The sequence below is a fragment of the Podarcis cretensis genome (assembly GCF_951804945.1).
Source record: "Podarcis cretensis genome assembly, chromosome: 9".
In the NCBI taxonomy this organism is placed as follows: Eukaryota; Metazoa; Chordata; class Lepidosauria; order Squamata; family Lacertidae; genus Podarcis; species Podarcis cretensis.
Genome location: NC_137178.1, coordinates 13,401,227 through 13,412,609, shown reverse-complemented (window position 1 = coordinate 13,412,609; position 11,383 = coordinate 13,401,227). Strand labels below are relative to the sequence as shown.

At 44.6% G+C, this 11,383-nt stretch overlaps 1 long non-coding RNA gene across 1 annotated transcript in view; it reads left to right on the top strand.

Moving 5' to 3' along the window:
• The first annotated feature begins 1,151 nt into the window (after nucleotides 1–1,151).
• Nucleotides 1,152–11,383, top strand: part of LOC307224481 — a 149,140-nt gene continuing 138,908 nt past the window's right edge. The window contains exon 1 of the long non-coding RNA XR_013842568.1: nucleotides 1,152–1,256. This is a non-coding gene — a long non-coding RNA (uncharacterized lncRNA). The remainder of the gene's footprint in view (nucleotides 1,257–11,383) is intronic.

Below are 11,383 nucleotides of genomic sequence, written 5' to 3'. Positions count from 1 at the left end.
CTCTTTGACATCTGGTGGGAGGGTGTTCCACAGGGCGGGTGCCACTACCAAGAAGGCCCTCTGCCTGGTTCCCTGTAACTTGGGCTTCTTGCAGCGAGGAGGCCTTTGGAGCTGGGCCTCAGTGTCCAGGCAGAACGATGGTGGTGGAGATGCTCCTTCAGGTATACAGTGTGTGTGTGAGGGAGAGGGAAATAGAGACCACCTCAGAATCTTGCTCAAGAATCTCTGACATGCCCCTAGTAAACAGGAGCAGGTGAAACATATGGAAATGGTGCCCCCCAAACCTTGTGAATTTGACCACTTGGAAAACACTGCTATTCTTCAGTTGCTTTTCACAAACACTGAAAGGAAGAAGGGAAAAAAGCAATGGGAATACAGAAAAGAGACCACATAAGCACAGGCCTCTTGCGTTTAGTATCCTGTCTCCAAAAGTACTTAAGAGCCAGATGATTCACAGGAAGTCATAAAGCCCACATAATGTGCCTAAATATGAGATACCATACCGCAATGGGGAAATTTCATTCTCCCCTCGGCTGGGAGCTCAGCATATCTGTACTGAAGAAGGAGAATCTGAAGCCCTTGTAATGATTATTTCTGCCAGCCTAACTGCAGAAGCTGTTCTATAATTCATATAAAGGGCTCTTCGTCTTCGTTAAAAATTACGTGCTCGGTGGTCTAGGGAATGCTGTGGTTAGGACAGGGGAGGGTAGTTGAATCTTTTGGAGTGGTAAAGTGTGTGTATGGGGGGAATTAAACCTCACAAGAAAATGCCACAGGTTCTCTCACATCCTCAGCGTGCTGATACCTTCAGTCATCCAGCTTTTCCTGTGAAAAAAGTTAACATGTTGTATGGTTTATTTTCATTTTAGGTGACAACTCCACATCCTCAGGGGCAAAAGGACATGGGGTTCTATGTCTCAGGTGCCACTAGCACCTCAAGCAGCAAACGGTGATGCCACATGGGGGGGGGCAGACACCCCATTGCGCTAGGCTACAGCTATGCACAGTAAGTAGCTGCAGAACTGGTAATCATTTAAGAAAACAACCCGTAGTCGTCTTTTTTTATATACAGTGATACCTCGGGTTAAGTACTTAATTCGTTCCGGAGGTCCGTTCTTAACCTGAAACTGTTCTTAACCTGAAGCACCACTTTAGCTAATAGGACCTCCCACTGCTGCCGCGCCGCCGGAGCACGATTTCTGTTCTCATCCTGAAGCAAAGTTCTTAACCCGAGGTACTATTTCTGGGTTATCAGAGTCTGTAACCTGAAGCGTATGTAACCTGAAGCGTATGTAACCCGAGGTACCACTGTATATATGAATTTTTATTAGGTTTTTTTTAACATACCATTTTCAACAGTAATTAATCATATTTTTACATCTTATTCCATTTTTTTGACTTCCATCAGTCCTGTCTGAAAATTTTCCAATCTAATCTCTTAGTATACATTTCTTATCTTCCCTGTTACATTTAAAACTCATAACAATATCTCTATTCTTTATCTACTTTGTAGCACTTCATATATTCCTCCTTACAAAACTTCTTGTAGAGTAATATGTTGTTTACAATTGCTTTTCAAATAGTTCATATGCTTCTTCCAATCTTCTGCAAATCTCTGGTCCCGCAGGTTTCGAATCCTTCCTGTCATTTTGTCCAATTCTGCACAGTCCATTATTTTTGTCTGCCAATCTTCTTTTGTCGGAATTTCTTATTGCTTCCATTTCTGGGCTAACAATACTCTTGCTGCAGTTGTTGCATATAAAAACAATTTCATATCTTGCCTATTAATGTCCTGACCTATAATACCAAGTAAAAATGCTTCTGTTTTTTTTAAAAAATGTATATTTCAACATCTTTTTCATCTCATTATATATCATTTCCCAGAAGTTCTTTACTTTTTTACATTCCCACCAAAAAAACCCTGTAGCCTTCTATCAAAAATCCCAAGACATCAGGCTTCTGTAATTCCGGGATTTCCTGGCAGTTATGTCCCAGTTGCACGGTATTCCAGTGTGCTTACAGGTCCTAAAAGAGTCGCAGCCACTGAGACAGAGCTTGGCTGTCTTCCTGTGCCTGATCAATGGATCCTTTGGGACATAACTGCCACTACCTTCAGGGATCCTGGACTGGAGATCCCTGGATATCTTCCCAGGTTAGAGTTTGGTACAGCCATACAATGAGCCTGTCATTTACATCTGTTTCACAGCCGCTTATTGGTTGGGGCTCCCTTCTCTGAAAGAACCACAAGGTTTAATAATAATAATAATAAATAAATAAATAAATAAATAAATAAATAAATAAATAAATAAATTTTTATTTATACCCCGCACTTTAGCTCACGGTGGCTAACAACAAATTTAAAACACTTAATTGTAAAAGCAGCATAAAATACAGTATAAAAACATGAATTTGTACTTTACTAGTGGAACTCAGAACCAGCCCTGCCACTAGGCAATGTGAGGCATCTGCCTCAGGCCCGAAATACTTGGGGGTGGGGGAGAGACCAGCAGAAACGTGATGTAGGGGTTTTCACCCCATTATAGAAAAGCACATTTGTTTAAGGGTGTAATCTTACGCACATACCCACCATGCATTTAAAATGCATTTCTACTCCCCCAAAGATTCCTGGGAGCTGTAGTTTTCTCCATGGCAGAGCTACAATTCCTAGCACCCTGAACCATCTATGGTTCCCGTGATTCTTTGGGGGAAGCCATAACAGTTAAAGTCAGGGCCATCTATAGCACATGCGCCGCCAAGGTGCAAAGATCCACCCATCACCCCCAAATTAACTTTTATTGAGCTTTCTTTAGGAAGGGGGAAGCCAAAGTTGTTGTCCTTTTTTAGAAGGGAAATCATTCACCTGTAACAATGATGCAGCAGAGGGGGAACTGCTTTTGTTTCCTGGCTCGTCAGGGATATTTGATGCTACGGAGTAACAGAGCGACGGAGGAGGGGCAGAGACTTTCACTCCACTGCTTTTCATAGAATCATAGAATCATAGAGTTGGAAGAGACCACAAGGGCCATCGGGTCCAACCCCCTGCCAAGCAGGAAACACCATCAGAGCACTCCTGACATATGGTTGTCAAGCCTCTGCTTAAAGACCTCCAAAGAAGGAGACTCCACCACACTCCTTGGCAGCAAATTCGACTGTCGAACAGCTCTTACTGTCAGGAAGTTCTTCCTAATGTTTAGGTGGAATCTTTTTTCTTGTAGTTTGGAACCATTGCTCCGTGTCCGCTTCTCTGGAGCAGCAGAAAACAACCTTTCTCCCTCCTCTATGTGACATCCTTTTATATATTTGAACATGGCTATCATATCACCCCTTAACCTCCTCTTCTCCAGGCTAAACATGCCCAGCTCCCTTAGCCGTTCCTCATAAGGCATCGTTTCCAGGCCTTTGACCATTTTGGTTGCCCTCCTCTGGATACGTTCCAGTTTGTCCGTGTCCTTCTTGAACTGTGGTGCCCAGAACTGGACACAGTACTCCAGGTGGGGTCTGACCAGAGCAGAATACAGCGGCACTATTACTTCCCTTGATCTAGATGCTATACTCCTATTGATGCAGCCCAGAATTGCATTGGCTTTTTTAGCTGCCGCGTCACACTGTTGGCTCATGTCAAGTTTGTGGTCAACCAAGACTCCTAGATCCTTTTCACATGTACTGCTCTCAAGCCAGGTGTCACCCATCTTGTATTTGTGCCTCTCATTTTTTTTTGCCCAAGTGCAATACTTTACATTTCTCCCTATTAAAATTCATCTTGTTTGTTTTGGCCCAGTTCTCTAATCTGTCAAGATCGTTTTGAAGTGTGATCCTGTCCTCTGGGGTGTTAGCCACCCCTCCCAGTTTGGTGTCATCTGCAAATTTGATCAGGATGCCCTTGAGTCCATCATCCAAGTCGTTGATAAAGATGTTGAATAAGACCGGGCCCAAGACAGAACCCTGTGGCACCCCACTAGTCACTCTTCTCCAGGATGAAGAGGAACCATTGATGAGCACCCTTTGGGTTCGGTCAGTCAGCCAGTTACAAATCCACTGAGTGGTAGCATAGCTGCCGATCATTGCTACCACTTTTCATTGCTGCTGATCGAGAGGGACCGGTATACAGTAGGTATACATTTGGCACCCCCCAGAATTTGGCGCCCGGGTGCCCCGCACCCCTTTCACCCCTGGGTAAAGACAGCCCTGGTTAAAGGAGTGTAAGAGTTATTTACATGTAGGTTTGGGGTGTGACCAGGACGTGGGTGGCGCTGTGGGTTAAACCACAGAGCCTAGGACTTGCCAATCAGAAGGTTGGCAGTTCGAATCCCCGCGACGGGGTGAGCTCCCGTTGCTTGGTCCCAGCTCCTGCCAACCTAGCAGTTCGAAAGCATGTCAAAGTGCAAGTAGATAAATAGGTACCACTCCAGCGGGAAGGTACACGGCATTTCCGTGCATTGCTCTGGTTTGTCAGAAGCAGCTTAGTCCTGCTGGCCACATGACCCGGAAGCTGTACGCCGGCTCCCTCGGTCAGTAAAGCGAGATGAGCGCCGCAACCCCAGAGTTGGTCACGACTGGACCTAATGGTCAGGGGTCCTTTTATCTTTACCTTTGGGGTGTGACCACAGCAAAACTTTTGAACAAACATGCTCAGGATTGTGTTGTAAAGTTTGGAGTTATGACCTTAACAATCTTAACAGGACCTTCCACATTTTGCATGGATATGCATGTACATCTTGCAGAAAAATGCTTGGATATGAAGAAGGGAAATGGTTGGGATTTTGATGCAACATCAAAACACCTTACGCCATCAAGATGGCTTTCAGAAGATGAAACTGTCAGCTACTGAAGTCTTCTTGTTATCTATTGTGGCCAATGAGCTCACACAGGAAGGTCAGTTCATTCCAGGGAAAAGGGGGTAGCAAGTAAATATTAACTACCTCTCATAATTATGTTTCCTGAAAATAAAGCTGCAATTCAGTCTCCTCTTGGACATATGTGCGCACACACACATGCATGCATATACAGATATCCACCCCCCTCCCCTAATAAACTTTTATTATCATTATAAAGAAGAACAAATTGCACATAGCCATTCACTGATGAAATGTTACTGTAATAAAGCAGCGAGGAACTTTGGTCCACGGAATTGCAAGTAAAATATTAAATGTGATATAAAGAAGGTGTTGCGAAACTGTCTTGGCAGAGACAGGTGGCAGTTCCATTTCCTTTCGGTCTGTTTAGCAACAAACATTAGCAAGCGAATACAAAGAAAAGCTCATTTTAGGGAGGATCAACAGTAGTCTGCAGTGCAACAGAAGAAAAGAAAGCTTTTTTTAACCTGAGAGGCCAGTGCATTGATCAATAAATAGTTCCTTGCATCAAGACAAGAGCAAAATAGCATCAGCTAACTCACTGTGAGCTGCTGTGGTTCATTGGCTGATTTTTAAATCCACAGCAACATGGAATTGTCATTGTCAGGGATGGAAATATCTGTCGGCTTCAGGTTCTCCACATTTTACGTTTTTTCCACTTCAGTTTGCTTTTGGGGGGGCCGGGGAGTGCATATGAAAATTGTACAAATTGATTGCGCGTTGAGGTCCCCAAGACACCCCCCAAAGAAAAACACAATTGACATTTAATTTTTGTTTAAGGTTTTTGGCATAATTTTGGCCACAACTTTATTCAAATTACAGCAATGTGAGTGGTTGCTTAGGCATTGGTAGCACTAACTGACCCCGCACGGGGACAGCTCTGACATTCGCACCCCCCGCGAAGTCAGCAAGGGTAAGTCACCTGGGGAGAGAGACGGGACTGGGAACCATGCCTCACCTCTCCCCAGAATGCTCCCGGGGCTTGCGTGGCCCTAGCCCCTTGCCAGGGGGTTTCGGACAAAAGCATGGGGGAGCCCCTGGGTTCCTTTAATGGAAAACCCTTGAAGCAGCAGCAGCATTTTGGAGGGGCAGGCACAGCCAAATCCATACCCCTCCACCAACCAATTCCAAGACCAATGCCTAACCGCAAACCTTACAAGTTGTGATGATTTGCTACGCACACACTAATCAGCCAAATGGACAAAATTTCTACCAGGCCCCTGCCCCAAAGCAGACGACCCCATGACAGGCATAGCAAGCTCGAGCAAACAGCCTAAAATAAGGGAAGGGAGGGCGGGTGATCCGAAGCGAAAAGAGGAAGTTTGTCACTGTGTGAATTGTATTTAACAAATAGGGCTATGAATCAACAAATGGCAACATCTAGATTTCCCCAGTAACAGCCTGCCCCTGCTTAAAGGATGGCCAAACCATTTGCCTAGCAACAGTGAGGTGTCTCGTCAGCCCCGCCCACAACCCGTGCTCTCCTTGAGGGAGAACACACTTTGCACCAAATGTTTGTGTGCAACTTTGCATAATATAACTTTTTTTTTTTTTGGCAGAGCAATATCTCTTAAAATAATGCATTTTTGTATTTGTTTTCCATGAATACGTGTAATTTTTATGTATGTTTTATTTCAGTACATGCATTTTTGCACGCATTTCATGGCCGGAGGACTGCATAGCAAAATCTGGAGAAGTGTGGATGTCGCAGCATGGAATTAAGCTGGTTTCCCTTTAAATGTGAATTGAATCAAATCCACTCCAGCCCCAAAGATTGATTATATGAAGCAAGACAAGTATTGCACAGAAATCTGGTGCTGTGATTTAAGCCATGTGGATTATGAATAAGATACTGCTGTGGGAATCCATGGTTTGGAGTTGGCTTGCTATATGAAACTTTCCAGCTTCCTATGTTCCCATGAGAAAGTTGGACTGCAGGCTGAAAATACAGAATTGCATGATTGAATACCTCTATCTGCATTTAGACAATTAGACACAGGGACGCAGGTGGCGCTGTGGGTTAAAGCCTCAGCGCCTAGGACTTGCCGATCGAAAGGTCGGCGGTTCGAATCCCTGCGGCGGGGTGCGCTCCCGCTGCTCGGTCCCAGCGCCTGCCAACCTAGCAGTTCGAAAGCACCTCCGGGTGCAAGTAGATAAATAGGGACCGCTTACCAGCGGGAAGGTAAACGGCGTTTCCGTGTGCGGCTCTGGCTCGCCAGAGCAGCGATGTCACGCTGGCCACGTGACCTGGAAGTGTCTCCGGACAGCGCTGGCCCCTGGCCTCTTAAGTGAGATGGGCGCACAACCCCAGAGTCTGTCAAGACTGGCCCGTACGGGCAGGGGTACCTTTACCTTTACCTTTACCTATCTGCATTTAGACAATTAGCATATCAAGCAGACTAGGTCTAGCCTAGACCTCTCCCTCACAGGCTATTTTTCTATGTGCAAGGAGATTTTGTTTTGCTATGGTAAAGTCCAGGAACAGATGTGACTACATTTGCAGTGTAATAATGATAACAATAATTCAATTCGCTGGTGGACATGCAAGATAACAAAAGCATTCTGGGAAATGATATATAATGAGTTGGAAATAATGTTTAAAATTGTGTTTGTGGGGGGGGGGGGGGAAACAGAGGCTTTTTTATTAGGAATTTTAGGTGCAGAGATTCCAGAGGAGCAGAAATGATTATTTATGTATGCAGCAACGGCAGTGCGGATGCTACTGGCCCAGAGATGGAAAGAAGATGAAGTCCCGACGAGAGGCAAATGGTTGATGAAGATGATGGACTATACCAAAATGGCGAGAATGACCAGGAAGATCAGAAAACAGGAAGAGAAGAACTTTAAGAAGGAATGGGAAAAAATTGTAATGTATTTAAGAGAACACTGTAAACAACTAAAAACTTTGGCAGGATTTGAGTAACGCTTGTGAAGTACTAAAAATTAAGGTAAAATGGATTAATTAAGAAAAATAGAGAAAATAAGTGAAGCAGTTGAAGAAAGATTGAGAATGGAAACTATGGAAAGGTGGAGGGGAGTCAAAGGATTCAGGGAATCCTAAATGATGATGATGATGATAATTTATTATTTATACCCTGCCAATCTGGCTGGGCCTTCTCAGCCACTAAATATTAACAAAATGTTAAAATACAGTAATCCATCAGACATTCAAAGCTTCCTTAAACAGGGCTGCCTTCAGATGTCCTCTAAAAGTCTGATGTTGATGTTGATGTTTGAATTTAAATTTGCAATGTAAAACTTAATAAAAAAGATAATAATAATAATAATAATAATAATAATAATAATAATTCAATTTGTAATACTGCAAACTCATATGAAATAGCATCTCTGCAGTGTGCCGAATCTCAGTTAAAATCAAAACACACTTAACATACAAAATCAAGCAGAATATACAAAAATGGGTCAACAGATGCAAGCAAGCTAGACCACTGCTGGAGTAGAATGCATGAGTATGAATCACAAGTGTTAGGGAATTAGATGACATCAGCTCTGGCAGATCTGTAATACCTTTAAGGCTACATGGTAATAAATGATAAGCTGATCACACATTTACCTGAACATGGATTTGATGGGAGAGTGTTTCCTTCGCCCTACTCATGTTGTGGTGGCCATGTGAACCCTTTGCAGAGACTTGACTCTATAGTGCCAGGTTGCAACGCACAGCCCTTCAGCGCTGTCTGCAGCAAGCAGCAGTACCAAAGTAACAAACCCCAATTTAAAACTGACCTTCCTTTCATTGTGCATTAAAAGGATTTCACGGAAATGACGAGAGGCGTGGCGGCAGGGGAATTATTGTGCACCTCAATTATAAACATAAAAGCAGAGACACTTTCCTTTGAGTAAACACTTCAGAACAGGGAGATGAATGCCTATTTTAAAAGGCCTTCCTTCAGCTGGAAAAACAATGTCGTTCTCTGAGTGGTCGCATAAATAAAATAAAGGTAGGTACAACCGAAGCTCCCTGTTAGGTAAAAATAATAATAAATAAATAGCAATCACTTCTAATGCCTCTGGACAGAATGAAGGTAACCTAATTTCATGTTGTTTTTCAAAACAAGCTGCAATTTGGTTATAACTTTTCTCCTTGATGTCTCTCTCTACCTCCCTCACCCCACTGCCTCCCTCTGTATCTGTAAAGCTTGCATTTCCTATCAATTCTCAACCCTTTAGGCCAAGATAACACTCCTCATATCATCACATAATCTTATTTAGCTCTGTGTGAATGAGATTTTGAAGCACTTAACTGTGGTAAAGGCTTATAGCAGATGTGCAGAAGAATTGGTGTTTTGAAGGGAGGGGGCTAAACTTAATATTGCCGTCCACAAATGTTCCACAACTTATTGAATCATATAATCATGGAATTGTAGGGTTGGAAGGAACCCAAAGGGTCATCGAGTCCAGCGGCGTAGCGTGGGTTGTCAGCACCCGGGGCAAGGCAAGTAATTTGCGCCCCCTAACCCGGGGCAAGGCAAGTAATTTGCGCCCCTAACCCCTAACCTGCCGCCGCTGCCAGCTTCTTCTTGTTGCTGCCTGGGCTGGTCGGGTGTAGTTCTCTCCCGCGCTCAGCGCTGCGCTGGGCGGCCGCTGCACTGTCCCTCCCCCAGATAGTCCCTCCCTCGCTCTCTCTCCGCTCCACACCGCAACGCACGCCTGGCACCCTCCCCCTCCACAGTGGGCGGCGACCCGGCAGCTCGGATCGGATTCGCACAGCCAGCACTGCAGTGAGAGAGAGTGAGTGAGCCAGGTAGGGGCAGAGAGCTGCGAGTGCGAGCGCGCCCCCCCCAAATGTTGCGCCCGGTGCGGCTGGCCCCACCTGCACCCCCCACGCTACGCCACTGATCGAGTCCAGGCCCCTGCAATGCAGGAATCACAGCGAAAGAATCGCTGAGAGATGCTTAAAAACCTCCAAGGAAGGATACTCCATTACCTTCCAAGGGAGTCCATTCCACTGCCCAGCAGCTCTTACCATCAGAAAATTATTCCTAATGTTTAGCTGGAATTTCCTTTCTTGCAATTTAAATCCATCAGTTCAGGACCTAATCTCTGGAACAGCAGAAAGCAAGTTTGCTCTAGGATTAACAGAAGCTGTCCCGGTTTCTGATTCGATCCTGGAATGTCCTGCTTTTCCTTTGGACTGTCAGGAGTTCAGCCTACACTCGAGTAGGACCCTGGTAGAGACACATGCCCGACTGGCATGTTCTCTCCCTCCTGTTCGATCGTTTGGGAGCTTCAAAAGCTTTCTTCATCCCAAACATCACAGCGACCGATGCCAACTGACACCAGCACACTTAGGGATCCACAGAATTTGCACAGTTTGTGTGACAGACCTCAGCAACTCAGCATGTTGGTTAATCTACTTTATTTACATATAAACACACACAGAGCACTGCAACATGGCTCCCTCTCTCTCTAGCATCAGACAGCAAAGAGAAGAAGAAAAACCAAAGGACAATAGTCCCAATTCACGGAACACAGTAACGCAAACACCCTGTTTCCGTCACTTCCCACACTGTGCAATCAAAACACATCACGTCATGTGAAAGACAACAATCCCATGACTGCAATCATGGAGCAGGAATTCTAACAAGGACGTTGTTATTTTTATTGGAGAACCTTCTGGAGACCCACAGCCTGCAAGGCCTCAGGTGCATGACTTGCTATGCAAGCAATATATGAATCTATTAAGGGGCAGAGATCAATACTGTGTGCTTACAGACAACTCCAAGATAGCCACTAGGAACAGGCAAAGCTTGAGATACAGGTCAGAACTGAAGAGACCAGTTCAATCAATCAATCAATCAATCAACCAGTTGTTCATTTCATTTGTATGCTGCTTTCCCACAAAAAATAAAATCATATTCAAAACAGCTTACAAGAAGCAGGTATACATTTCAAACAAACACTACAAAAAGAATTTCAAAGAACTGGAAGGGACCCGAGGGTCATCTAGTCCAACCCCCTGCAATGCCGGAATCTTAACTAAAGCATCCATGACAGACAGCCATCCAACCTCTGCATGCCCACCCCAGGCATCAGCCATGCCTGATATAATGATGATGATGATGATGACGACAATAATAATAATAATAATAATAATAATAATAATAATTTATTATTTATACCCCACCCATCTGGCTAGGATTCCCCAGCCACTCTGGGCAGCTTCCAACAGAATATTAAAATACAATAATCTATTAAACATTAAAAGATTCCCTAAACAGGGCCGCCTTCAAATGTCATCTAAAAGTCTGGTACTTGTTGTTCTCTTTGACATCTGGTGGGAGGGCATTCCACAGGGCGGGTGCCACCACCGAGAAGGCCCTCTGCCTGATTCCCTGTAACCTCACTTCTCGCAGTGAGGGAACCGCCAGAAGGCCCTCGGCGCTGGACCTCAGTGTCCGGGCAGAACGATGGGGGTAGAGACGCTCCTTCAGGTATGCCGCTAGGTGGATGATCACATGTTTGATTCCTTTCCCTTTATCAAAAGTTCCCTGCCTGTTAAAATTTAG